This window comes from Terrapene carolina, unplaced genomic scaffold (genome assembly GCF_002925995.2).
Source record: "Terrapene carolina triunguis isolate 2854851 unplaced genomic scaffold, T_m_triunguis-2.0 Scaffold210, whole genome shotgun sequence".
NCBI lineage: Eukaryota > Metazoa > Chordata > Testudines > Emydidae > Terrapene > Terrapene triunguis.
Genome location: NW_020664561.1, coordinates 18,470,187 through 18,496,437, shown reverse-complemented (window position 1 = coordinate 18,496,437; position 26,251 = coordinate 18,470,187).

Here is a 26,251-nt window from a genome sequence, read left to right as displayed (position 1 = left end):
CTTTCACAGGGAGTTGGGGTCAATTCTATTCAGGGATTTGGCCTTGAGTTGTATTTGATATCACTAAAAGCGATGCATACATAATTACCTGGGTCAAAAAGAAGATGGTCTGCTGTGTTTTGTATCAGTTGGAGTGTTTTCAGGTTGTATGGCTTCATTCCTAGACATAATAATAATCTAGAAATAACAAATACATGGATTCCCATAGCCAGAATTATATCAATAGGATGAGGTTCAATCTTCTGGCCATTTGCAAATGAAAGTAGTGTTCATTGCAGCCACAGCTATGTGAGTATCCAATAACACTGAAAAATTGAATAGGACCCTGAGACCATGGACCCATTTTAACAAACTAAAGGCGGCTGATATTAATAGTGGGGAAGTTATAGAGGAGGCAAGTTCTTTGAAGTGCTTCCCTCTTTTTTCCAGTAGCCCCTTAGTCTTGTCACTATCCATCAGTAACCTGCTGCTGTGCTCCCATGTACTTATTTCAGCTAGGTATTGAGAAAGGTTGGAGATGGGCAGATCTACACAGCACTAAAACAAATTGCAGAAGATACAATTAATTAGTAAAACATTAGCACAGAAATTGTCTTCATGAAGTAAAGGAAATGCAATACAAAGATAACTCTTTTGCAATACAACAGTTGCCTGTATTTGAAAGCTGTATCAGACTTTTTTTTTGACTATTTAATACTCATATTTTACTCATTCAGTATTTGCTGAATTAACAGTATGAACCATTTTATTTTGAAAGAAGAAATACTTTCCTGGATAACGCACATTCTAAGCATTTTCACATATTTGCATACTCACTGAGATCAGCAAATGTTAACAATTGTGAATAATTTCCTTATTAGGGCCTCTAATTCCTTTAATTTAATGCCCTTATTATGAGAGAGTTCTTTTATCCTGCCCTTTATTAAACATTTACATTAATCAGCATCTTCACTGCTGTGCAAAACACTTCTTTTCTGGACTCTAAGGTAATGAGGTAACCGCAGGGCTGCCCCCATTAACACCTTTTGACCTTTCATGAGGAATTTCTGCTTAACTTTTACATTTGAATGAATTATGACTTACTGAAGAGGACCCCATGGACTTACACATCTTTTAAACAGTGGCCTATATATCTGTGCTGCTGATAATTAATATATGGATCTTTGTTTGGAGTGATATATTTATAGAAAATAGCATGTATATCAATGAGTAAATAGTCCACATTGCAATGTAAGAATTAGAGATGGGCTTAAACTGGAAAATTCAGGTCTGGCTCTACATTGGATTTAGACTTCCAATTCAGTCTGTTCTCTCTACATATCTGGTGGTAGGCAGCAACAACACACAATAGTAAAAGGAAGGGAAGAAGAAAAACATATCCACGTAAGTACTAAGGTGAATTTAGGCAAGTCAAATGTAATTATCAAATTGGAATTTGACTGGGGGATGGGGCTGTGATGCTGGCAGATCACGTGTTTGTTCACACCAAGGCCCCAGGCCTCACTTAACACTTAGGCCTTGTCTACACTTCCAGGATAAGTCAACCTAAGTTATGCTATAACGTAGCTGGAGTCAACGTAGCTTAGTTTGACTTACTGCAATGTATACACTACACTGCGTCAACAGGAGATGCTCTCCCGTTGACTTATCTTACTCTTCTTGTTACGGTAGAGTACCGGGGTCGACCAGAGAGTGCTCTGAGGTCTAGCAGGTCTTCACTAGATCTGCTAAATCGACACCCGCTACTGATTCCTGGTAAGTGTAGACGTGGCCTTACAAATGCACAGCTGGAAACCACTTTGGCTTAGCTGTGTGTTTAGGAGTTCACACTTATTACTGGATTGGTGAAATCTAATTATAGAACATACAAACAGTTTGGGGTGCCTGCCCTGCTTCTTGACTGTCTGCCCTGAGGTTAGCGCCCTCAGTTGTGAGCCACTCCAGACAGCGTGAAAGGGTCTACACCAGCAAAAATGGCTATGAGATCTTTAGTGATCATAGGCAGCCAGAATCCTTGGGTTGTTTTATCACATCTTATCTGAAAGATGGTGCCTCCAGCTTTGTAGTGCAACCAAACAATATGCTGGGGCACTGGTTAAGTACTAATTCTGGAGGAAGATTGTCAGCTATTGAATCGCCAGTACCACTTTGTTCAGTACCCTGAATTTTTTCTTGAATATCTCCTAGCCAAGAACCGGGGAGACCTGATCCTACTTATCTTCTGAGATCCAATGAGGTCAGAGTCCAGAGTGCCATGGTTGCAGGATTTTTAACTCTTGCTTTAACAACATTATCTCTTATTTAACACTGATTAATTTAGTTTGCTTTAAAAACTGCATTTATATTCCAAGGATGTAAGGTTAGAAATTCTTTCTTACATCTTGTTTGTAATGAACTATGGGATCTCTCATGCCCACTAATTAGAGAACTTCATTTACATATCTCTCATCTGACCTGACATTATTGATCAGCATCTTTAAAATGAACAACTAAATTATAGGCACTAGTATTAACCTCACTTGAAAACTGTCAGCTTTAGAGTATTTTTTTTCCCTTTAAGAATGATTAATGCTGAATCTTTCTTTCTTATCAGTTTGGCATTTCTGGCCTTCCAACAGTCAACTAGGCAATTAGTCATTTTGCGGGGCATAAAATGTGATTTCTCTAACCAATTATGAAAATAGTATGGTTTTGAAAGCCATATTGTGAGTAGGCGGTTTTGGCACTACCATCCAGTGCTAAATCCTCAAAACACAAGTGTGATATAATTAAGTAGGCATTTTTTGGAAAGGAGACTACTGGGGATGGGGGGAAGAACAGTTTTTGGGGGAAAATAGATTTTTCATGACACTAGTCTAAAAGATTTTTCAAAGTAGGTTTTATCCTGCTACACTGCAACCAGTCCCATAGGCCTTATCCACACCATCTGATGTGTTTCACAGACAGCAAGGCTTCCTAAAATATTTTATTATTACTTAAAAAAAACGGAATTGGGATCATGAAATAGCTCCTTCTAATTCAGTTGTTTGAAAGTGAAGTGTAACTGAAGCATCACAGTCATCACTATAGCCCTAATGACTGCCACAGTTGATCTGGTGGGGAAATGTGTCTGGATAATACTTTGAACATTTCCCGTTTCCAAAGGGATGTACAAACATTCCCCGGTGAAGTTGACGATACCCTTCTATAGTAAGTATGACAAGTACTTCCTCCATTTTACGAATGGGGTACCTGAAACACAGTGGGTTGAAGCTATTTGCCCAAGGGAGAGCACTAAGGTAGTAGAGTAACCTGGACTAAAATAAAGGGATTCTTTACACTTAGCCCCATTCTCTCTTCTTCTTGCCACACTGCATTCTCTGATTCTTTTTAAAGTTTGACCAGTAAGAAGAACCGGAGACCAAATAACATTTTTTTTAAAAAAGCCTTTGCAGAATGATTGTTTAGGGTCAAAACTCTGTAGTTTTCTTTGATGTTTGAATATTTTATTATTGAAATAAACATTCTGAAATGCTGCTATAGGCCTAAAGTGATTTGTTTTGAACTGTATTCTCTTCATTTTTCATGTTTCATCACAACATGGAGCCCACATTAGAGATTTCACAGAATGTTTGAAATTTAGTTAGTAGCTGGTAGATGGTGGTCATACATCCGTGTGCTATAGACAAAGCAAAGGCCCTACTGCTCAATAATAATAATTAATAAAAAATAATAAACATTTTCTTTATACATGCATGTGTTAATTTCCTGTGAAATAAAAGTGCTTTGGGATTGTGGTTGCCACAACAAGGAATGACTATAGAAATAGCCAGTCATCCCTCATACCAGCAAAGTTTATGCACAATGCCCTGAATAGTGATGTACATGAGCAATGCTAAAGGTTGGCAAAAACTACTAAGTGTATCTATGTCTCTCCAGTTATCTCAGCTAGTGTCAATGGAAGAGTGAGGCAGCAGTGGGGGGGGGGGGGGGAAGCGGGGCGGGGAGAGCACAGATATGTGGGAGGGAGGTTACATTCTGTTCTTCCCAGAGTCACCTTGGCTATTCCTGAGCTGGTTGCAAAGAGACATTGTCTTGCTCTGGAGCTAATGCAGCTTCTCTTGGCAGCAATCTTTTCTATAACCAGACTCCTGTGATTTCCAACCCTGCTAAATAATTTTTCAAAAATGTCACCTTGAGAAGCCAAAGGTTTCATCAGAAAAATGTCACAGTATTCATGACAAGTCAAGTGTGAAGTAGCAGCCAATATAAAGGATATGGGAGGGTAGCAATTTTAGTAGTCAGTATATAATATATATTTTCAAAGCACACTGTACATTTAATTTGCAAAAACAATGAAGCCCTTGCTGAAGAACGCTGGTCCTGGCATATGTTAAAGTCCAGCCAGGGAAGATGCAGAGTTATGGGGAGGGTAGCTGGTTTGTTGGCAATAGCAAATAATTAAACCATCTTTGCAAAGGCTGAGCACAGCCAATGGCTGGTTAAAACAGCCAAGGCTACCTCTGATCCTGTCCAGAACCACATCAGTATTTCCTGAGAGGGGGAAAAGGTACAGTGGCAGAACCTAGCACAGTTAAAAAGTGGTGAAACCTGCCAAGGATGCTTTCATTCATTTACAGGGTGAGAGGAGAGAGATGGCTTAGAGCAGTATGTGAGCACAACAAATGCAGTGTAGCCTTTACAAAAATGTGGGACACACTTCATAAACTCTTTATATTTCACCCACAGGGAGTGTGTGTGAGCAGTTAGTTAAAGAGAATAGAAATCTAGACAAAAAGAGACATAAAAAAGAAATCAGTACCTAAGCCTTTGGAATGAGTTGCAGTGGCTCAATTACCTGAGCTGGCTCTCATTAAATGTTTTGTGTTGATTTTGTTATAATCATCATTTATTTGTCTCCTCCTCACTATTTCAATTGCTGTTTGCACATGATTGAGGAAAAAGGCAGTCTTTCCTCAACAGCTATCTACACTGGCCTTGTTCCACTACTGTTTATGGTAGCTGGCTGTCATGCTTTGCTTAAATACCTTGAAGGCATATTTAGTAATATTCCCCTTTGCCATCTGGAACAGACTTTCATCCAACTCTGGGCTGATGCACTTGAGAGCCCCATCTGGTATCATGTCTCTGAAGTAAATGTAGGATGGTAGAGGCTCTCAGCTACTACAGAGGGAATAGTAAAAGAGCTGATGATGTGAGGGTGGAAACTAAGAGCTTTATCCAAAACCCACTGAAGTCAGTGAGAGGCTTTCCACTGATATTGGTGGGCTGTGGATCATGCACCAATTGTTCTTTAAAAAAAAAAAAAAGAAAGAAAGAAAAAACTACCATGGAAGTTCATTTGTGCAGCTCTCTGGAACTGCCAGAGAAGAATCCAGCATTTCTTTCAGATTCCTCTGAAGCAATTTATGTAATCAATTTCAGTGGGCTTCACTCACATGCTGAAAGTGACACAGGCAGTTTTCCAGCATTGAGTCCAAAATGGTACACCCACAATAGTCAAGGCAAAGCTTAACTATTTTAATAAATCACATTTAACAATACAAAAAAATACGTACTATATATGTAGAGAAAAATCAAGAAAAATGTCTCTGGTGTTATGTTACTTGCCAATATGGGTATAGAGAGTGTTAAAATCCATTCTTCATAGAAATAAGGTAGCAAATTGAATTAACTACATCTTTGTTCTCATTTTTTCTCTCCCTCCTGCTGTGTGACTGAATGTTAGTATGATCAGGTGTCTGTCTAAGACTTGTTTTGCAGCAAAATGCCTTTGATCGTCTCAAGTGCATATCTCTCATATTGTATCCTAAATAATACTTTTTGTCCAGTGAGGTTTATTCTGCATTCACATACTCAAAAAGACCCTCTTACTTAATAGCAACCTTGACATAACAAAGATTGTATAATCATGGAAAAGAACTTGCTTTTATACTGCAAATAAGGACCAACTTGAAAAGAGTCTTTGCTAATTTTAGCATAAATCCGCATAAGGTACTTTTGTGGGGTAAAAAACAGTTAATTTTCAGAGTTATTTATCTAGTTAAAATATGAGAGTGCGCATGTGTAACTTCATGGACTATATTGATTTTTACAAACTTAGAGTCAGTGAGAGTTGGGTGCCTAACTTCATTTGTGCCTCTGAAAATCTCCCCCTATATTACTAAACACAGTGGAGTAAATTCTTTCCTGACATAGGCCCTGATCCGGCAACTGGGTCTGCTCAGCTGAACTTCTGCTTCTGTCTGGAATCCTATTAAAGTCAATGGGACTCTGCATGGGCGTAAAGCTCCTCCAGTGTAGATCTCATTGCAAGATCAGGGCCCTGTGTTCTCTGGAACCTCACTGCAGCTGGAGTTCAATGCAGTTCATGGAATGTAAAATAGAATTTGGCCCTATGGCAACACACACACAATATTTAAAATTATGGCAATACAGAATAAAGCCCCATAATACAATGTGACCCATACATGTGGACTGCTCTACTTGTGTGTAGTGCCTTGAAGTCAAAATTTGCATTGGCCCGTATTTCCCAACTGGGGCCAATAATCTAGCCTGCCATTTCTAGGCTTCCCTGCTTGATGCTGCAGTGCACATTTATTGTGTTATCTCAGCCAGCACTCAGAGGTGGTTTGATGAGCTGACATTGTTGGAATGTTTAATGTTCACATACATGCTTTTGAAAAAGAAATTAAAATTGTATGGAAACCATGGTTTGAGATCCCCCAAAACGTATTCTGTTTGCAAACTGTGAAAAGGCAGAAAGCTTTTCAGTGACCAATGAAGGAGGATCAGGGTTATTTACAGAGGATGTTAAATAGATATTTTTCATGTCTCAGCAGCACATGCTCATTTGGGAATGTTCTGTGTTTACATTTGTATTAAATGTGTCAAAACTAAAAAAATCTCAAAGTTTAGAGAGCATGAGATCAGGATGTGGACTGCAAAGTTCTCATTGAAATTCTGGAAGATTTCAATTACAATTGGAGCTATAAAAGCTGTGATAATATAGGCAAAGAAATCTGTCTCAGGCCACAAACAAATTGCTCAAGGGGTCGATAAAGAATTTCTTCATGTATGTACTGCTTTGAATAAATAAGTAGGTGCATTCTAGTGGACCTTGATTTTCTCCTGAAGAAATCAGATATTGGCGTCTGCCATAGACAGGATCCGCAACTACATGGAATAGCAGTTAGATGGTATATGAATATAGAAACTCTTAGGTGCTTTAGATAGTGTCTTGATTCCCTAGGTTGCTGATCATTCATTAGTGGAAAGAACTGTACATCAAAGTCTGAGTGTTCTCCATTACGTCCTGGCTTACAGTTTTGATCTTGAATGTCAGTGAGATGCATCAGTTAGATGTTTATTTGTTTTTCAGTTGCCTATATAACTTTCAAAATTCAGTTTGCTACATTCAATTAACATCTAACTTTGAAAATACATCTGGTCCCATGTGATGACCAGCGCTTTGCTGTTTAAGCTTGCATGTGTTTAGGCACATGCAGTAGCCCATATTCTGTAGCCATGTGACTATACAACTACTTAGATGTTATGATTGTATTATCACATAAATAAATGTCTCCCTTGGGCCATGCTTAGCATGGCAGATAGTTGCCTGTATGCAGATCTTTGTATGTGAGAAAGTGTGAACTGATTTTAGCCAAAAGAGAAATATAAGGATAGCAGCTGGTGGATACTCTCTAGTCTGACGGTTGCATTATTTACTATAGGGCTACTCACGAGAAGCTAATATTTGTTAAACTTCTCTGAGCCTCCTAGCAAAACTAATTATTAATAAAAAGTTAATTATGAACTCTGTTCATTGTACTCGAGAACAAAAATAAATAAATAGATTAAATAAAAACCCTCCCAAATTACAAAGCAACAGAGAGTCCTGTGGCACCTGTAAGACTAACAGATGTATTGGAGCATAAGCTTTCGTGGGTGAATGCCCACTTCGTCGGATGCATTCACCCACAAAAGCTTATGCTCCAATACGTCTGTTAGTCTTAAAGGTGCCACAGGACTCTCTGTTGCTTTTTACAGATCCAGACTAACACGGCTACCCCTCTGATACTCCCAAATTACAGCCACCCAAAAGAAAAGGTGCCATTTACACTTCATGTAACCTGCTAAAAATGTCACAAGAATTACAATTTTAATGCATGTCAGGGAACATAGTACTTTTTACTGCCAAGAAGAGACTATGCTTGCAGAATAAGACAAAGTAGGACATGTAATGGGCTTTTAGTTGCAGTGGTGAACACAAGTATATATTTTAGTTATGTACTCAACCACTGCTGGTGCTACTCATACTGTATGCCTACAAAAAAAATCCCTGAAAGGCAGGTGCTGAAGTGGCAGACAGCAAACTCCACCCCATTGGTAGAAAGAGTTAGTTCTACATTGCAGTACCAAGAGAGTAATCTTTGTAATATCTCTTTTTTGTAAGCCATAAAACACAACTGAGTATTTCTCCTTCGCTGTAAGGTCCACAAGTTCTTTACAGTGGTACTTAAGCCTGAATGCAGCACAGGAGGTAGAATTAGCCCCATCAGTCACTGGAAGGTTGGGAACGGTCCAGCTCCTGAAGAACCCTTCAGTTCCATTCTCCTTCTCCTTCTGAAGTCAGGCTTTACCAGATCCTCTAAGGACAGAACATCTATTCTCAAAGAAAAAGAAACAATTTAGAATCAGTGTGTCCTAATTCTTTAGCTATGTGGTCAGATTTTCAGGCTTTCTGGGAGTTTCTTTTGTAAAGTCATTTCCTCTGTGCTAAAGTACAGTAATAACACTGCTCTACAGCCAAAATGCTTCTGAAATAAATGTAGTCAAACTTTACTTATTCTGGGTCACTGAGAACGAAAATGATGCTTAAAATTGTTCATTGGCTCTAGTTTTCAAGATATGCTATTGGGTCAGTATATACGACCCTTGACTTGGGAATGGTGGAGGATAAGTGAGTTATAAAGGGAAGGGATCTCAATTTAAACCAGAAATGACTAAAATACATCTTTGACTGGATCTATGAATAAATCTATGACTGGGTTTGGACAGTACTTACTTTTTAGGCAAAACAATGAATGATGCAATCTGAAGCTGGTATTGCGTCATACATGATATGAATTGCATCATGTTATTCCTAGAAGTCATGGATGATGCAATCATAATGAAGCTTACATCACTCTGCTGAACAAATTGCCCTATATCAGCTCTAGAACTCATACAATGTCGTGCTCTCTTATTTGTCAGTGTTTGATTTTGCAAAGGGACACATTTCTGTTTAGCCAAAGTGAGCAGAGATGCCTCGTACTTGTGTTAACAGTGCAGATAACTTCTGCTATGTTTGTGGTGAAGTGACTTTTGCATCACAAAAGTGCAGTATAACCGCTATGGTTAAGAAAGCCTATCACCTTTATTTTGGCTGCAAAATTGGAGATCAGGACAAGAGGTGGGCCCCACACATATGCTGCAACACTTGTGCAACAAATCTTCGCCAGTGGTTGAACAGGAAAAGGAAATCTATGCCTTTTGCAGTGCCAATGATTTGGAGAGAGCCAACAGATCATACCAGCAATTGTTACTTCTGCATGGGGCCTCCAGTTGGGAAAGGTGTGTCAAAGAAGAAAAAGTGGACTGTGCATTATCCAAACATTCCATCAGCTATACTCCCGGTACCCCACGGAGAAGGACTGCCGGTTCCTGATGCACCAGAATCATTCTCACTTGAGTCAGACGAGGAAGAGGAAGAGGATGAAACTTCTGGTCCTCAACCATCAATGTCACAGGACCCACATTTTCTCCCATCCTCCTCCTCTGAACCACACCTCATAACACAAGGTGAACTGAATGACCTTGTCAGGGATTTGGAACTACCCAAGAGTAAGGCAGAGCTGTTGGGCTCCAGACTACAGCAATGGAATCTCCTGGCAGGTGATGTTAGGGTTTCCATGTTCCGTGACCATCAAAAGGATCTTGTCCCATTCTTCTTCATGGAAGGTGATCTTGTAGCCTGCAACAACATCGATGGTGTGATGGCAGCCCTCAACATTGTTCACGATCCAGATGAGTGGAGACTGTTCATTGATTCATCGAAGACGAGTCTTAAAGCTGTTTTACTGCATAATGGCAATGTTTTGCCATCAATTCCAGTTGGTCATGCAGTCCGTATGAAGGAAACCTATGACAACATGAAACAACTTTTTGAGGTGCATAAACTATGACCAACATCAGTGGCAGCTTTGTGGCGATTTGAAGGTTGTTGCTCTCTTGCTTGGTCTGCAGGCTGGATACACAAAGTACTGCTGTTTTCTCTGTGAATGGGATAGTCGTGCAAGAGATTCCCACTACATCAAGGAAGATTGGCCACTCTGACAGTCATTGGAGCCTGAGAGGAAAAGTGTTCAGCATCCACCACTTGTTGAATCAAGGAAGATTTTGTTACCACCCTTACACATCAAGCTGGGTCTGAGGAAGAACTTTGTCAAGGCCATTGACAAAACACAAGCAGCTTTCAAGTACCTCCGTGGAAAATTTCCAAGGTTAAGTGAAGCTAAGATAAAGGAAGGTGTCTTTGCTGGTCCTCAGATTCGTGAACTTCTTCGAGATGATGCATTTGACCATGCACTGCGTGGCAAGGAAAAGACGGCATGGAAAGCCTTCTAGTTAGTGGCAATAAATTTTCTTAGAAACAACAAGGCAGACAACTACAGGTTGTTGGTGGAAAACCTCCTCAAGGCATACAAAAGCCTTGGTTGCAACATGTCACTAAAGATACATTTTTTGCACTCTCATCTAGATTTTTTTCCACCGAACTGCGGAGCAGTGAGCGACGAGAACGGCGAGCGATTTCACCAGGACATTGCAACAATGGAGAAACGCTATCAGGGCAAATGGAGCCCATCAATGCTTGCAGACTATTGCTGGACAGTGACAAGAGATGTTCCATTTAATGAATACAAGCCAAGAAGCGCCGAGTAGACACTGAATAGGACTAAACTATGTACATAATAGTTTTTTGCCTTTTGTTTCATAATACATTTTATTTATATAACCCTTTTGCTAATTTTTAAAGTGTTACATAAACAGGACAGGTAAAATATTATCATGTAAAGCAACCATAAACACATGAAAAGACCTAGGTTTACAATTTATGATTAAAACTCTACTATCTACACAATATACATAGACATAAAATGTAAAAACTTAAATATCTTAGAAACAGTAGCCAACCAGTTGTTTTAATTGTCATATTTGAATTCAGCACATCAAAATACATAATAAATAGCACATTTTATCTCTGAAGCAGACGACTCCTGAAAAATTGTAGACCAGAGTACTTGAAGCTCCCGTGAAGCCATGTTGAACTTGGACATGGATGAGAAGTAGAAGAAGGGAAAAGGCAAGATATGCCTCTGCTTGTTATGCCACAAGCAGCAATGTGCATCCACAAAGGTTTTAGCTGACAGGGGATTCCCAAAGCACCCCTTGGCCAGACTAGAAAAGAGCCAAGATGGCCCAGAGGTCCCGAAAGCCACAATGTAGATATGGCCAAAAGAGCATCTACCTCCACACTCACATACCAGCGGTCAACCGGAAGAAGTAAACTGCAGCTGAGCCCACTGGGAAGGGCCCAGAATCTCCTGGGGTCACAATCAGCCACTGCTTTTGACTTCCATTTCCCTACACTGCTTCTTCTCCTGCCTTCCAATACCAGGCCAGAGAGGGAAGAATAGGCAGGCAACTCTGATCTGGAGGACTGAACGGATGGTAGGAGATGTCTTGGGTCTCTTTGTACCCAGATCTCCCTTCTGTATCTTCCCTAGGAACTTAAGCAGCTCTTTTGCAGCCCAGTTGCTTTCAGACCATGTGATGTGGGTTGAGTGAATTGCTCCAAATGTAGACCTCATCAGAAAAGATGGATTGTAAATTATGAAGTCTTCATAAGACACAGTGTCTGCTTTCCCACCACCTAAGGCCTGGTCTACACTACGAGTTTAGGTCGACTTTAGCCGCGTTAAATCGACTTAAGCCTGGACACGTTTACACTACGAAGCCCTTTCTGTCGACTTAAAGGGCCCTTTAAACCGGTTTCCTAACACCACCTCGACAAGGGGATTAGCGATAAAATCGGCCTTAGGGGGTCGGAATTGGGTTAGTGTGGACGGAATTCGACATTACTGGCCTCCGGGAGCTATCCCACAGTGCTTCATTGTGACCGCTCTGGACAGCACTCTCATCTCAGATGCACTGGCCAGGTAGACAGGAAAAGCCCCGCGAACGTTTGAATTTCATTTCCTGTTTGCTCAGCGTGGAGAGCACAGGTGACCATGCAGAGCCCATCAGCACAGGTAACCATGATGGAGTCCCAGTCCCAGTCCCAGGATCGCAGAAGAGCTCCAGCCTGGACCGAACGGGAGGTACAGGATCTGATCGCCATCTGGGGAGATGAAGCAGTGCTCGCCGAACTCCGAAACAGTAAAAGAAACGGCAAAACATTAGAAAAGATCTCCAAGGCCATGAAGGACAGAGGCCATAACAGGGACGCGCGGCAGTGCCGCGTGAAAATTAAGGAGCTAAGGCAAGCCTACCACAAAGTCAGAGACGCAAACGGAAGGTCCGGGGCAGAGCCGCAAACATGCCGCTACTACGCGGAGCTGCATGCCATTCTAGGGCGTGCAGCCACCACTAGCCCAAGCGTGTTCTATGAGTCCCTCTCTGCAAACGGGGAAGCGGGTTCGGCGGACGAGGAAGATGAGGATGGAGAGAACATAGATAGCTCACAGCAGCAAGGAAGCGGAGAAACCAGTTACCCCAACAGCCAGGATATGTTTGTCACCCTGGACCTGGAAACAGTAACCCCCGAACTGACCCAAGACCCTGAGGGCACACAGGGGACCTCTGGTGAGTGTACCTTTGCAAAAATTACACATGGTTTAAAAACAAGCGTGTTTAATGATTAATGATTAATTTGCCCTGGCAATCGCGGCCAGTACAGCTACTGGAAAAGTCTGTTAACGTGTATGGGGATGGAGCGGAAATCCTCCAGGGACATCTCCAGAAAGCTCTCCTTCATGTACTCCCAAAGCCTTTGCAAAAGGTTTCTGGGGAGGGCTGCCTTATCCCGTCCGCCATGGTAGGACACTTTACCACGGCAGGCCAGTAGCACGTAGTCTGGAATCATTGCATAACAAAGCATGGCAGCGTATGGTCCCGGTGTTTGCTGGCATGCAGACAACATCCATTCCTTATCGCTCTTTGTTATCCTCAGGAGAGTGATATCATTCACGGTCACCTGGTTAAAATGGGGCAATTTTATTAAGGGGACATTCAGAGGTGCCCCTTCCTGCTCTGCTGAACAGAAATATTCCCCGCTGTTAACCACGCGGTGGGGGGGAGGGGTGAAGTGACCATCCCAGAGAATTGGGTGTGAGGGGGAGGGGAGTTAGTTGGGTTTGTGCTGCATGTTAAACCTGAAATCGCAGCCCCTCCTTTTACATTGCAAACCCATTTTAAATGGCACGGGTGCTTGGTATGGGAAATGAGGGCAGAACTGTTTGAAACCATCCCCACATGTTAAGAAGGTTAAAAAAGCCCAAAGACTATATGTCTTACCATGGCTGCCTGCAAGCTGAAATCTGTGTCCTGGCACTGCGTGAGTGATCTCTCACACCAAACCAGGAGACTCTCAATATAAGAGGAAAAATGCGACCTTGTAACGAAAGCACATGTGCTGTGTGATGTTGTGAACAGCAAAATCTAACGTGAAAGAGTCTACCCATTGTTCTCTAAAATGTATCTTTTTTAACAACCTCTCCCTTCTCCACCAGCTGCAAATCTTACTCCTTCGCAGAGGCTAGTGAATATTCGAAGAAGGAAGCGAAGGACACGTGACGAAATGTTTACTGAACTTCAGACTGCCTCCCACGCTGACAGAGCACAGCTGAATGCGTGGAGGCAGTCAATGACTGATTTTAAAAAAGCCCAATATGAGCGAGAGGAGAGGTGGCGTGCTGAATCGCGGGCTGAAGAGGAGAAGTTGCGTGCTCAAGAGGAGAAGTTGCGTGCTGAAACGCGGGCTGAAGAGGAGAGGTGGCGTCAACTTGTAATCAGAAAGCAAGAGTCGATGCTCCGGCTGCTGGAGCATCAAAGTGATATGCTCCTGCGTATGGTTGAGCTGCAGGAAAGGCAGCAGGAGCAGAGAACGCCGCTACAGCCCCTCTGTAACCAGCAGCCTTCCCCAAGTCCCATTGCCTCCTCACCCAGACGCCCAAGAACACGGTGGGGGGGGCCTTCGGCCACCCACTCACTCCACCCTAGATGATTTCCAGTGCAATAAGTTTTAAAGTTTTAAATTGGAGTGTGTCCTGTTCCTTCCCTCCTCCCCCACCCATCCCGGGCTACCTTTCCAATTATCCCCCTAGTTGTGTGCTGAAGTAATAAAGAATGCATGAATGTGAAGCAACAATGACTTTATTGCCTCTGCAAGTGGTGCTCGAAGGGGGGAGGGTAGTAGGGGAGGGTGGGGTGTTTGGTTTGCAGGGAAGTAGAGTTAACAGGGTGGTGGGGGAGGGTCAGAGGGTTCATCAAGGAGCAACAAACAGAAGTTTCACTCCGTAGCCTGGCCAGTCACAAAACTGGTTTTCAACGCTTCTCTGATGCGCACCGCGCCCTGCTGTGCTCCTCTAACCGCCCTGGTGTCTGGCTGCGCGTAATCAGCGGCCAGGCGATTTGCCTCAACCTCCCACCCCGCCATAAATGTCTCCCCCTTACTTTCACATATATTGTGGAGCGCACAGCAAGCGGCAATAACAATGGGGAGATTCTTTTCGCTAAGGTCTGAGCGAGTCAGTAAGCTGCGCCAGCGCGCTTTTAAACGGCCAAATGCACATTCCACCACCATTCGGCACTTGCTCAGCCTGTAGTTGAACAGGTCCTGACTACTGTCCAGGCTGCCTGTGTACGGCTTCATGAGCCATGGCATTAAGGGGTAGGCTGGGTCCCCAAGGATCACGATAGGCATTTCAACATCCCCAATGGTTATTTTCTGGTCCGGGAAGAAAGTCCCTTCCTCCAGCTTTCGAAACAGAAGAGACTGCCTGAAGACGCGAGCATCATGTACCCTTCCCGGCCAGCCCACGTTGATGTCGGTGAAACGTCCCTTGTGATCCACCAGGGCTTGCAGCAGCATTGAAAAGTACCCCTTGCGGTTTATGTAGTCGGCGGCTTGGTGCGCCGGTGCCAAGATAGGGATATGGGTTCCGTCTATGGCCCCACCACAGTTTGGGAATCCCATTGCAGCAAAGCCATCCACTATGGTCTGCACGTTTCCCAGAGTCACTACCCTTGATATCACCAGGTCTCTCATTGCCCTGGCAACTTGGATCACAGCAGCCCCCACAGTAGATTTGCCCACTCCAAATTGATTCCCGACTGACCGGTAGCTGTCTGGCGTTGCAAGCTTCCACAGGGCTATCGCCACTCGCTTCTCCACTGTGAGGGCTGCTCTCATCCTGGTATTCTGGCGCTTCAGGGCAGGGGAAAGCAAGTCACAAAGTTCCATGAAAGTGCCCTTACGCATGCGAAAGTTTCGCAGCCACTGGGCATCGTCCCAGACCTGCAACACGATGCGGTCCCACCACTCTGTGCTTGTTTCCCGGGCCCAGAATCGGCGGTCCACGGCATGAACCTGCCCCAGTAACACCAAGATTTCCACATTGCTGGGGCCTGTGCCTTGTGAGAGGTCCATGTCAATTTCCTCATCACTATCGTCGCCGCGCTGCAATCGCCTCCTCCTCAGCTGGTCCTGGTTTGGCTTTGGCATGTCCAGGAGGCTCTGCATGTTTTCCAGGACAATGCGCGTGGTGTTCATAGTGCTCAGAATTGCCGCGGTGATCTGAGCGGGCTCCATGATCCCAGTGCTGGCTATGGCGTCTGGTCTGAAAAAAGGCGCGAAAGTAGTATCTGACGGACCAGGGGAAGAAGGGAGGGAGGGAGAGAGGGAGGGAGGGGCGAGTGACACCGCGTACAGGTACAGGGAATTAAAATCAAGAAAGGTGGCTTTGCATCAGGGAGAAACACAAACAACTGGCACACAGAATGCCCCCCCCCCCCCCAAGATTGAACTCAAAAGCCTGGGTTTAGCAGGAGGGAGGGGGGAAGCAAATGAATGGAGAATAAATCTATTTTTTACATCTTAAGACGACGGTGCAGCATGACTGATAGCCCTTGGCATTTTCTGGGTGCTTGGCAGCAAATACTGGGCGCTTGGCAGTAAGCCTTCAGGTCTATTGCACGATCTGATTCCCACTGCAATATGACAATAATGGGTACCAATCGTAATATGCTATCTACTGCCCAAAAGGCAAGGGGTTGCTGCTGTGTAGCAATCTAGCCCCACGTCTGCCAGCCCCATGTCTGCCAGCACCCAGATCGCCATCGGCCTCTTCTGGGTGCTTAGCAGACAATACTGGGCACTTGGCAGAAAATAGCATGCTACGACTCTGCTAACATGCAATGATCCAACAGGGCGCCTGGCAGAAAATAGCATACTACGACTGATAACCATCATTGTCTGCCCGGGTGCCCATGATCGACAGCCACTGCAGTACGACGACGACGGATACCAGTCGTAATAAACCATCTTCTACCAAAAGGCAAGGGGCTGGTGCAATGCAGCACCACGGCTGCCAGCCCCACAGCTGCCTGCACCCAGATCGCCAATGAAGGCTACCAGTCATGCTGCACCGTCTACCGCCAAAAGGCAGTAAGCTGCTGCTGCTGTTTAGCAATGCAGTCCCACGTTTGCCGGCACCCGGAAGAGATATGGTGACGGTAAGCTGAGCTGAGCGGGCTCAATGCTTGGCGTGGTATGTTGTCTGCACAGGTAACCCAGGTAAAAAGGCGCGAATCTATTGTCTGCCGTTGCTGTGACGGCGGGGGAGGGGCCTGACGCAATGTACCCAGAACCCCTCGCGGCACTGCTTTGCATCATCCGGGCATTGCGATCTCAACCCATAATTCCAATGGGCGCCGGAGGCTCCGGGAACTGTGGGATAGGTACCATAGTGCAATGCGCCGGAAGTCGACGCTAGCCTCGGTACTGTGGACGCGGTCCGCCGACTTCATGCACTTAGAGCATTTTAGGTGGGGACACACACAATCGGCTGCATACAACCGGTTTCTATAAAACCGGCTTCTATAAATCCGACCTAATTCTGTAGTGTAGACATAGCCTAAGTGATAGGTCTTTTCTTTCAACCGTGGTGTCCAGTAATTATCACACACGTGCCAATTGGACAGAGAGAAAACTTTATATTAAAATGTGAATGGACACGTAGGGCCTGATTCTCATTTGCATAAGATCCCTTTACATTGCATTGGTAGTGTACAGGAACATTAATGCTAGGTGCACCTGTAATTTATGCCCTCTCTAAGGCTTCTTTACATTACTGGTGCATTGTAAAGGACAATCTGGCTTGTAATGTATTTGAACTCTGACCATCAAAACTGGTACAAGAATTTAGATTTGCTGGAAACCTTGTAAATAGGAAACTACACTGCACTTTACTCTCTTGAAAAGCTGCAGAGCCACAATGAACAACAAGGGGAAAGTACCAATTACAGCTCAAAGGCAATTCTGACCTCTCCCTGAATCTCTTATCAGAATATGGAAGTCATATTTCCTTGTCAAAAGAAACTTTGTTCCCTGCCAGAGAATTGTATCCCTACACCATACTTATTCAATATATTCATTTGTTTCCTGGCATATCTAGTTTATTCCCTAATTATGTATTTGTTGTAAAATTAACATTAGAATCATATTTTAGTACAGTAGTGTGGGTTGAGAATGTCAAAATGATGGTGAACCCAGTCAACAAAACATTTGTCCTATTCGTTCTGGGCCAGATTGTGCTCACACAGGGAAGTAAGGGGCTGATGGACACTCCTTGCATTTGCTCATATTATAGGTAGCAATAGGGGCTAGGGAGAGCATCTGTAGTTGGGCTGCTATCCCCCCCACCCCATGCAGTTGGGTGAGGAGGGGATGGACAGGGGAAGAGTGGGTGGAACCCTGACTCCACCTCCCTATGTGCTAGATGGACTTGCTGAGTAGAGGGGGAAGGAAGTAAGCTGCTCCATGAGGCAGGGGGGAAAGCTGGGACCGAATTGTAACCGAGTCATTAATAATTAACTGTTCTTAATCATTATCATTATTATTTTTTATTAATAGTACAGTAGCACCTAGAAACTCAAGCTAAGATCAGGGACCCATTACGCTATGTACTGCACACACTTCGAATAAGACAGTCATTGTCCCATCTCTACTCTACTCCTGGGGCAGAGCAGCTAAGCATGACCCCTTGCTTGGAGATTACAGTCTCTCTCTAAATGAATGACTTTAAAATGTACATATGTACAATTTTCTTTAATTTTCATCATTGCTATAAAAACAGGTCTCTCTCTGTCTATATAAATAAATTAATGTTGAATCATACATACAATTGATTAAACAGTAAAGAGAGTGACTTGCAAACATTATTGTGAGTAGAATTGGCAGTTTGATATTTTGTCATTTCTAGGGTAATATTAATTGCTCATGAGTATTTAGACAGCTACTGGGCATTGTGAAAATATTCACAAACCCAGATTTTAGCACAAATGATTATTTATAGACAACATCTAATAGAATACATTATTTGTGATGTGCTATTTCTTATTTGTATTCATTATTCTTTATTCCCCTATTAAAGATATTTCAGTCACCAATCAGGGAGCAGAAACAATATCTTTTGACATAGGTGTCCAATCACAAGCCAGGGATAGAAAATAGGTGCTGCTGCAATGCCTAAGAAGTCGATGGAAAGACTCCCACGGAATTCACTGAACATGAGATCAGACCCATAGTGAATACCTGAAGTGAACTGTTCACACATAGATTTCATACTATTGGCTATGAATATACACTATTCAGCAAATCCATGCAACTAATGCAGTGGCGGATTTAGAGTTAGTGGGGCCCTGTGCTCTGCTTCATTTTTGCACCCCCCACCCCCAACCCCGGGGGGACCCAGCCAAGTAAAAGAACATTCTCTCTTATCTCTCCCATCCCTGTTTTTTATTTTTTTTTCCTTCATCCTCCTCCTATATTATAAGTTATAGGAAGTAAATGAAAATGAAGTGAGGCACCTTGATTGTTTTTGTTTGTTTGTTTGTTTGTTTTTTCACAGACCACTTGAAAATTGCTAAGGGTCTCAGTGGACCACTTAATGATCTTTCCAAATATTGTTTGTACCATTAGCTAACTATTGTAAAGTGCTTTGGATAAAAGCCCTTTATAAAAAAAAATGTAAAAAAACATTGGGGTGTGGGGTCTAGCCAGGAGTTAGGGTGCAGGAGCAGGATGTGGTGTCTGGGAGGGAGTTAGGGTGCAGGAGCGGGGTCGGAGTGTGGGGTCTGGCCAGGAGTTAGGATGTGGGAGGGGGCTCAGGGTTGGGGTGTGGGGTCTGAGAGAGAGTTAGGTGCAGGAGCGGGCTGGGGGTTGGGGTGCAGGGTCTGGCCAGGACTTAGGGTGTGGAAGGGGCTCAGGGCTGAGGCAGAGGGTTGGAGTATGGAGCACTTACCTGGGGCAGCTTCTGTTTGGTGCAAGGGTGCAGGTGGGGGTTCAGGAGCTCCCATTTGGTGCCCAAGGCTGGGGTGGGGATGAGGGGTGCAGGAGTCAGGGCAGGGGATGTGGGTGGGGCTGGGTGTGTGTGTGGGGGGTGCAGGAGTGATATCAGGGGGCTGGGGGACATGGGAGTGTGTGGGGACCACCCCAGCCCCCTGCCCTAAGTGGCTCAGGGCAGGGGGCTGGTGTGTGTGTGTGTGTGTGTAGGGGTGGGGCTCGGGGGGGGGGGGGGGGGGGGGGGGCAGTCCCAGTCGCGGCCGCTGGGTTACCTTATCTGGCTGGCTGGTGGACGTGTCCCTGTCCCACCGCTGTCCCTGTTTGCTGCCAAAGGGAGCTGTGGCGGCAGCAGCACATGAGAGCTGAGACCCTCTGGCCTGCCACTCCCTTTTCCTTGCTTTTTTCCAGGGGCCGCCAGCAGCAGTGCACGCCAGGGACTGCACCTGCGCTGCCTGGTGTCCAGAGGAGCAGGGCAGCAGGACACGCCCACCTTCCCTACAGCGCACCCCCAGCTGGCCCCTCACCTGCCTGCCTCACCTGGCTCACCGGCAGGGAGAACGAACCGCATGCTGCGCCTCCAGCACAGCTCTTAAACGGCTCCCTCCCTGCTCTCCCCCACAGCTTCTGCCCCCGCAGCCGTCCCCCCCACAGGGGGTGCTGGATGGTGCTGGGCTGCCTGGCCCTGGGGCCCCCTGTAGCTGGGGGCCCCCGTGCCAGGACACTGTGTTTCATTGTAAATCCGCCTCTGAACTAAGGAATACCTTCACAGAAATAAGAATCATTCAATAAATGACTGCAAACAAAAAAGAAATAATAGATTTACAATTAATATTATCCTTTATAATTCCTCTAAGTCTAATGTTTCTAATTCCTCTAAGTTATTTGTTCATCGGGCTTTATCTTCTTACATGCATTGTAAGGTGTAAAGTACCCTAAGGCACTATATAACTAATACCCCCTTCATATACATGCCAACTGAAAATATGGGGGAAATAAATGTCTTGGTCCTCAAGAGATGCACTTGAGAATTAAAATAAGAATTAAGACCATGCTCCTGCAATGACTTACACTTGTGCTTAACTTTCTAGTGTCTAATTTATAGTGTGCAGTGGATGGTTGTGACTAAAGGAGTATGTTGCTCCTTATGATTCCCAATAAGTAGTGTAGGAATAAGCACTGAATCTCTACCAGCTAACACATCTGTTTTCGGAGTCTGGATCCTCAAGAATAGGAAGTAACATAAAGCTATTGTGAAGGTGTCACCTTTTTCCATTTTATCTTAAAATGCAGGTTGATTCCTGCAAGAAAAGAAACTTGGATATTGCAGTGGGTCTTCATAGAAAATACCCATGTTTTCTAATTACAAAGTCAAATTTGCATTATCAGAATATTAGAGGTATCTAGCCTGCAGGTCTCTCAAGGAAAATGCATTTAACAGTCTTCTATATTTTTATATTCCCTGATTAGAAACTGCAATGATCTGGTTAAAAAGTGGAACAATGGAAGCAGAAATGCTTCTAAACTTCAAAATAAACCCTTGATACTGATAAATAAATCATTATATTTTACCTTTATAAGCCGCATGCTGCACATAGGCAGAGAACATATTTTCATAAACATTTTGATAGGAAATATTTCAGTACCTTGCTACACTAGAAGCCATACACATTCTCATTGTTGCACTTAAAACTTGTCCTATCTCATGACAAACATGTCCATTATTAGGATAGTGTCCCATTTATTTATATGAGATGACGCAAAACCTAACAGCACATTTACATTTCTAACACAGATCATAAAAATATTCCTCAGAAATTTAATTTTAGATATTTTTTTAATCTGAATATGAATTTTGGAGCTCTTCAACAGTGCCACTTTGACAGCACCAAAAATAAATTCTTGTGTACATATCCACAGAAGAGGCATAGCTTCGGTAGGGGCAGGTACAAAGGCAACGTACGTTTTATTTTATCACATCACCCAGATGCCTCATCTGAATGACCATCTCTGTGGATGGAGTTAATACCCATTACCAATCACTAATTTATCTCTGTGCTGTGGCTGCCCACAATGGTGCCAGTATATAACATTTGGGAAGGCTGATTTTGTAACCTTGACATTTGTCTATTAGGAACTGATTTATACTAGTTGAAGGGCCCATGGTAGCTTACTTTTGATATACTAGTAGTATCTTTTCCAGTAGAAGTTTTTAACTAGACCTTATCTCACAGTGTAGCTTTTTTTTTGGCTAGATCTGCATACAGTATATTATAATTAATCCAATTAAAATTGCAAATTGATTTATGACATTGAAACACAATATGAGGATTTCAAAATCTGTATCTACTGCTGTGTGGTGGATACTAATATTAATTGTATGTATCATTTCTTAAAATCTAAGAAGAGCAAAATAAAGGAATGTGATGATAGAGTTCACACATTAAGGTGTTTCACTGAGTATTGCTTCAAAAGTAGGTTATATTGTTTGTGCTTTGTAATTCATTCAGAAAAATCACAAGTGCAGAACGTTTTCAAATTAATATTCAGAAAATATTACCTAATATCTGCAATACAGATTTTTTTCCTTTGAGCAAGCATATCATTTACAGCCAGTTACATTATATTTGCAGGCTTCTGCAAACTAGCAGATATGCTAACGATTCTTAAAACTGTGACAGGTTGGCTGAATACTGTATAATATTAGAAATCCCTCTTTACCAAGGCAAAATCTGGCTCTTTTTACGATACGTCATGTTCTCTTTTTTAAGTCTGTGATGAATAGTGCTGAAATAAACCAAAAGATGGTTAATGCTTGAAGACTGCAGCAAAAACTCATTTTGCATGTGATATAACAAAATAGGTGAGAGGAAAGTTTGGAAAGTAGTATTTGTGGAGAGACAAGACAATAAAATAGAAATCAGGACATAGTTATCTTATCCTTAATATTGCCATGTAAGGGCCAGATTTTGATATTCTTACCCCAGATTAGCAACACCTTATTCCAAGAATAGTCGCATTGTCTTCAATGGCTGTACTGATGCATTGAAGTGCTATTTAACATAAGTAAGGTTATCAGAATACAGCCCTAGGAGTACACTTCAAATGCAATTCCTATGTACAGAAAAGGAGGGGGGGGATGGAAATCTATTCCACTCTGATAACTTTCCAGCCACATGAGATGCTTTGTCAAATGGCCTCCAAACAAAAAGATCACTTTCATCCTAGCATGTGTAGTCTTCATAAGAACATATGAATTGCCCTACAGGCCCAGAGCAGTGGTCCATGTAGGCCAGTATCCTGTCTCTGACTGTGGCCAGTACCATATTCCTCAGAGGATGATACAAGAAACTCTGCAGTGGGAACCTGAAAATTTCCTTCTTACCCCAATAGTTAGATGTTGGCATAAGCCCCAAAATATGAGGCTTCAAATCCACTTCAAAACGCTTGGAGGTTTTTTTCTCTTTTGTTTGTTTCAGTACTTAGTATCATCACTCTGGATATTTTTGTTTTCCATATAAAAGTTTTATTATTGTTTGTGTTGAGAGCATGCAGTGATCCAGTTTCAAGGTGACAAAGGCATGGAGAACTGAGGCAAGGTTCAACCTTCAGAACAAGAACAAATGAGAAAAAATAAAAACAAAACCCACTTTTCTCCATTGAAACTTCCTGATTATCCAGAAGCAGATGGAAATCCATAATGAACCTCAGGTTATGACCTGAGCAACAGACAGCAAGCAAATTTCTTCAGTTGAGGGGGCAGAGATAAAGTCTCTTGTCAGTTCAATGAAGACAGGATATTTGAAGCCAGGAACTGACTCAGTGGGAAAAAAGGAACACCTTACTGGCTGAGAAAGCACAATATAGGATTAACTCACTTGGGGAGAAGAGGAGGAGAGAGAGAAAACTAAAGTTAGAGCAGCAGAGTATGCAGGCAGAGGGGAAAGAGGATATATAACCAGAAAGATAGGATGAAATGGGTTTTTAGACAGTTCCCCCATGGTTATTCTCTTAGCTGGTGGGGGAACCTGACAACACCCAGTCATTTATATTGGGTGTCTTCGGCCCAGCTCCAGCACCTTACAACTTGCAAGGGGGGGCCTTGCCCTTTGTGGGCCTTCTTAAATCTCTCTGGGTTACCCTGGGATTTCATTGCATTCTCCGTAGAGTCGATGTGAAAGGCTCTTGGTTGGGAGCTCCCTCTGTGGCTCCAGGAGTCCCTCCAGCAGTCTCCTATTTGAACACTCCTGCTCCTTTGCCCTTAGCCAACTGTAGTTTCCTCCCTTTTAAAGGCCTCCTCCCTACTACACATAACTGACAGATCTGGAGAGGTAGGGCCAGCCCTGTTCCCAGGGCCTCTCTGGCACCTTCCTCATCAGTGTGGGGTCTATATACCCTGTTACACAAATTCACAGAGCGTTTTAAAACCTTGAAGCCTGAATGTCCTCTCACACCAATGTAAATCAGAAGTAAATCCATTGGAGCCAGTGGAGTTGCAGTGGTGTACATATAAGTGAGAGAAGAATCAGGCCTCAGGAGACCAATGCTACGGCCATCATACACAGTCCCATCTATAAAAGAGTACATGGCCATGTCTGGCTTTCAAAACCTCCTTGACTTTAAAGAGTAAGTGAAGTAGACAATTTATAGGCAAATAGAGAAGCTTCAATTGAAAAGCTGATGTACAATTCAAACTTAATTGTCAATCTCATTTCAGAGATTTTTCTGTTTTATATTTTTCAATAACAGCGACTGTGTTTTGAAAACCAGGAGGATCCCAAGAAATCAACATGCAATTAAGAGACCCTATTTAGACTTCTAATGAGCTTCTGTTGTATAGAACTTGAAAGGCTGCTCCATTATCGCTGCCATTGTTATGCCATCAAGAGCTCACCACTTTCTTCATTAAGTCATTGGTAATGGGGAAAAAAACTGAATCAAGGCTTGTCTACACTGCCAAGTTTTGTTGCCAAAAACTGCTTTTTGGTGACAAAACAGAGATAGCGTACACACTGCAATGTGACTTTTTTCGGAAAAAAAACCCCAAAAATGCCCAGTTTTGGCAACAAAAAACTTCCACTCCTGCAAGAGACTTGTGTCTTTTCCCCTCCCTTTATTGTCGACAAACAGCCAGTGTAGACACCACAGCTTTTTTTTCTATTTTATTGGCCTCCAGAAAGTTTCCCACAATTCCCATGTGCTGCTCTAGTCAGCGGTTTGAACTCCACTGCCCTGCAGCCAACCTGCCCCTTCCCCTTGCAAGCCTTGGGAATTTAAAATCTCATTTCCTGCTTGATGGCTTCCCAGATGAGCTTCCCAGGTGAGCATGGCTGGCTATTGCACCAAACGCACTCCAGCTTGGATCACCGCTGAGTTGTTGGATCTGATCAGTATATGGGAAGAGGAATCTGTTCAATCACAGCTGCAAGTGACCTGTAGGAATCAGGACACCTGGGCAAATTTCTTGAAGCTTGTGTGAAAAGGGCTATGATCAGGACATGCAGCAGCGCAGAGCGAATATAAAAGGAGCTGAGGCAGGCATACCATAAGGCGAACCATCGCTCCAGTGCTGCACCTAAGCCCTGCCATTTCTATAAGGAGCTGAATGCTATCCTTGGTTGTGACCCCACCTCCATCACCAATGGTCCTGTGGATACTTCGGAGGCAGCAGAAAGAGGGGGTAACCCGGAGGCTGAAATTCTGGATGAAGAAGTCGAGCTCGAAGAGGATGTGGTGCTCCCAGCGGGGTCTCCCGATGGGGCAGGCAGCCAGGAACTTTTCTCCACTCCAGAAGTGCTCAATGGGGAGCAGAAAGCAGATGAGATGCCAGGTAAATTGCTGTGGCTTGTGTAGGGAATCGAAAAATGGGCAGCAGGTAGTGTTTTCTGTGAGCTGGACATTGCCCTGTGTAGTTAATCTGCATGGCGGATTTGCCTCTGAATACATAAATAGAGCGATGTGCTGGCCGCGGCTTCTCGCCGCCTCCACTGGCCCGGGACGGCGAACCACGGCCAGTGGGGGCCGCGATAGGCCGAACCTGCCGCGTCAGCAGGTAAATAAAACTGGCCCGGCCCGCCAGGGTGCTTACCCTGGCGAGCTGCGTGCCAACGTTGCTGACCCCTGGCATATAGCATTCAATTCACTCTCAGGAACAGGCTTCTAAAGCATTTTGTTGCATGGATATTGGGCCCCAAAATTGTACATGGATGCACCAGGGAAGCAACTCCAAAGTAGACGTGTTACTGCCCCTCATTGTCAAAGTGGTTCCTCAAAGCCTCTCTGTTGTTAATAGCAGCCCTCTGGGCTCCTCTGACAGCCCTAGCATCTGGCTGTTCAAACTGTGCAGCCAAACGCTCTGCCTCAATGCGCGACACCTGAGCAAACATTTCACCCTTAGAGTCACACAGATTATCCATAGTGCAGCACGTGGTTATGACCATGGGAATATTATCCTCAGTAAGGTCTAGCCTGCCATTTAAACACCTCCAGTGACCTTTCAAATGGCCAAAGGCACATTTGACTACCATGCAGCACCTGCTCAGCCTGTTGTTAAAACGCTTCTTGCTGCTGTCCAGGTGCCCTGTGTAA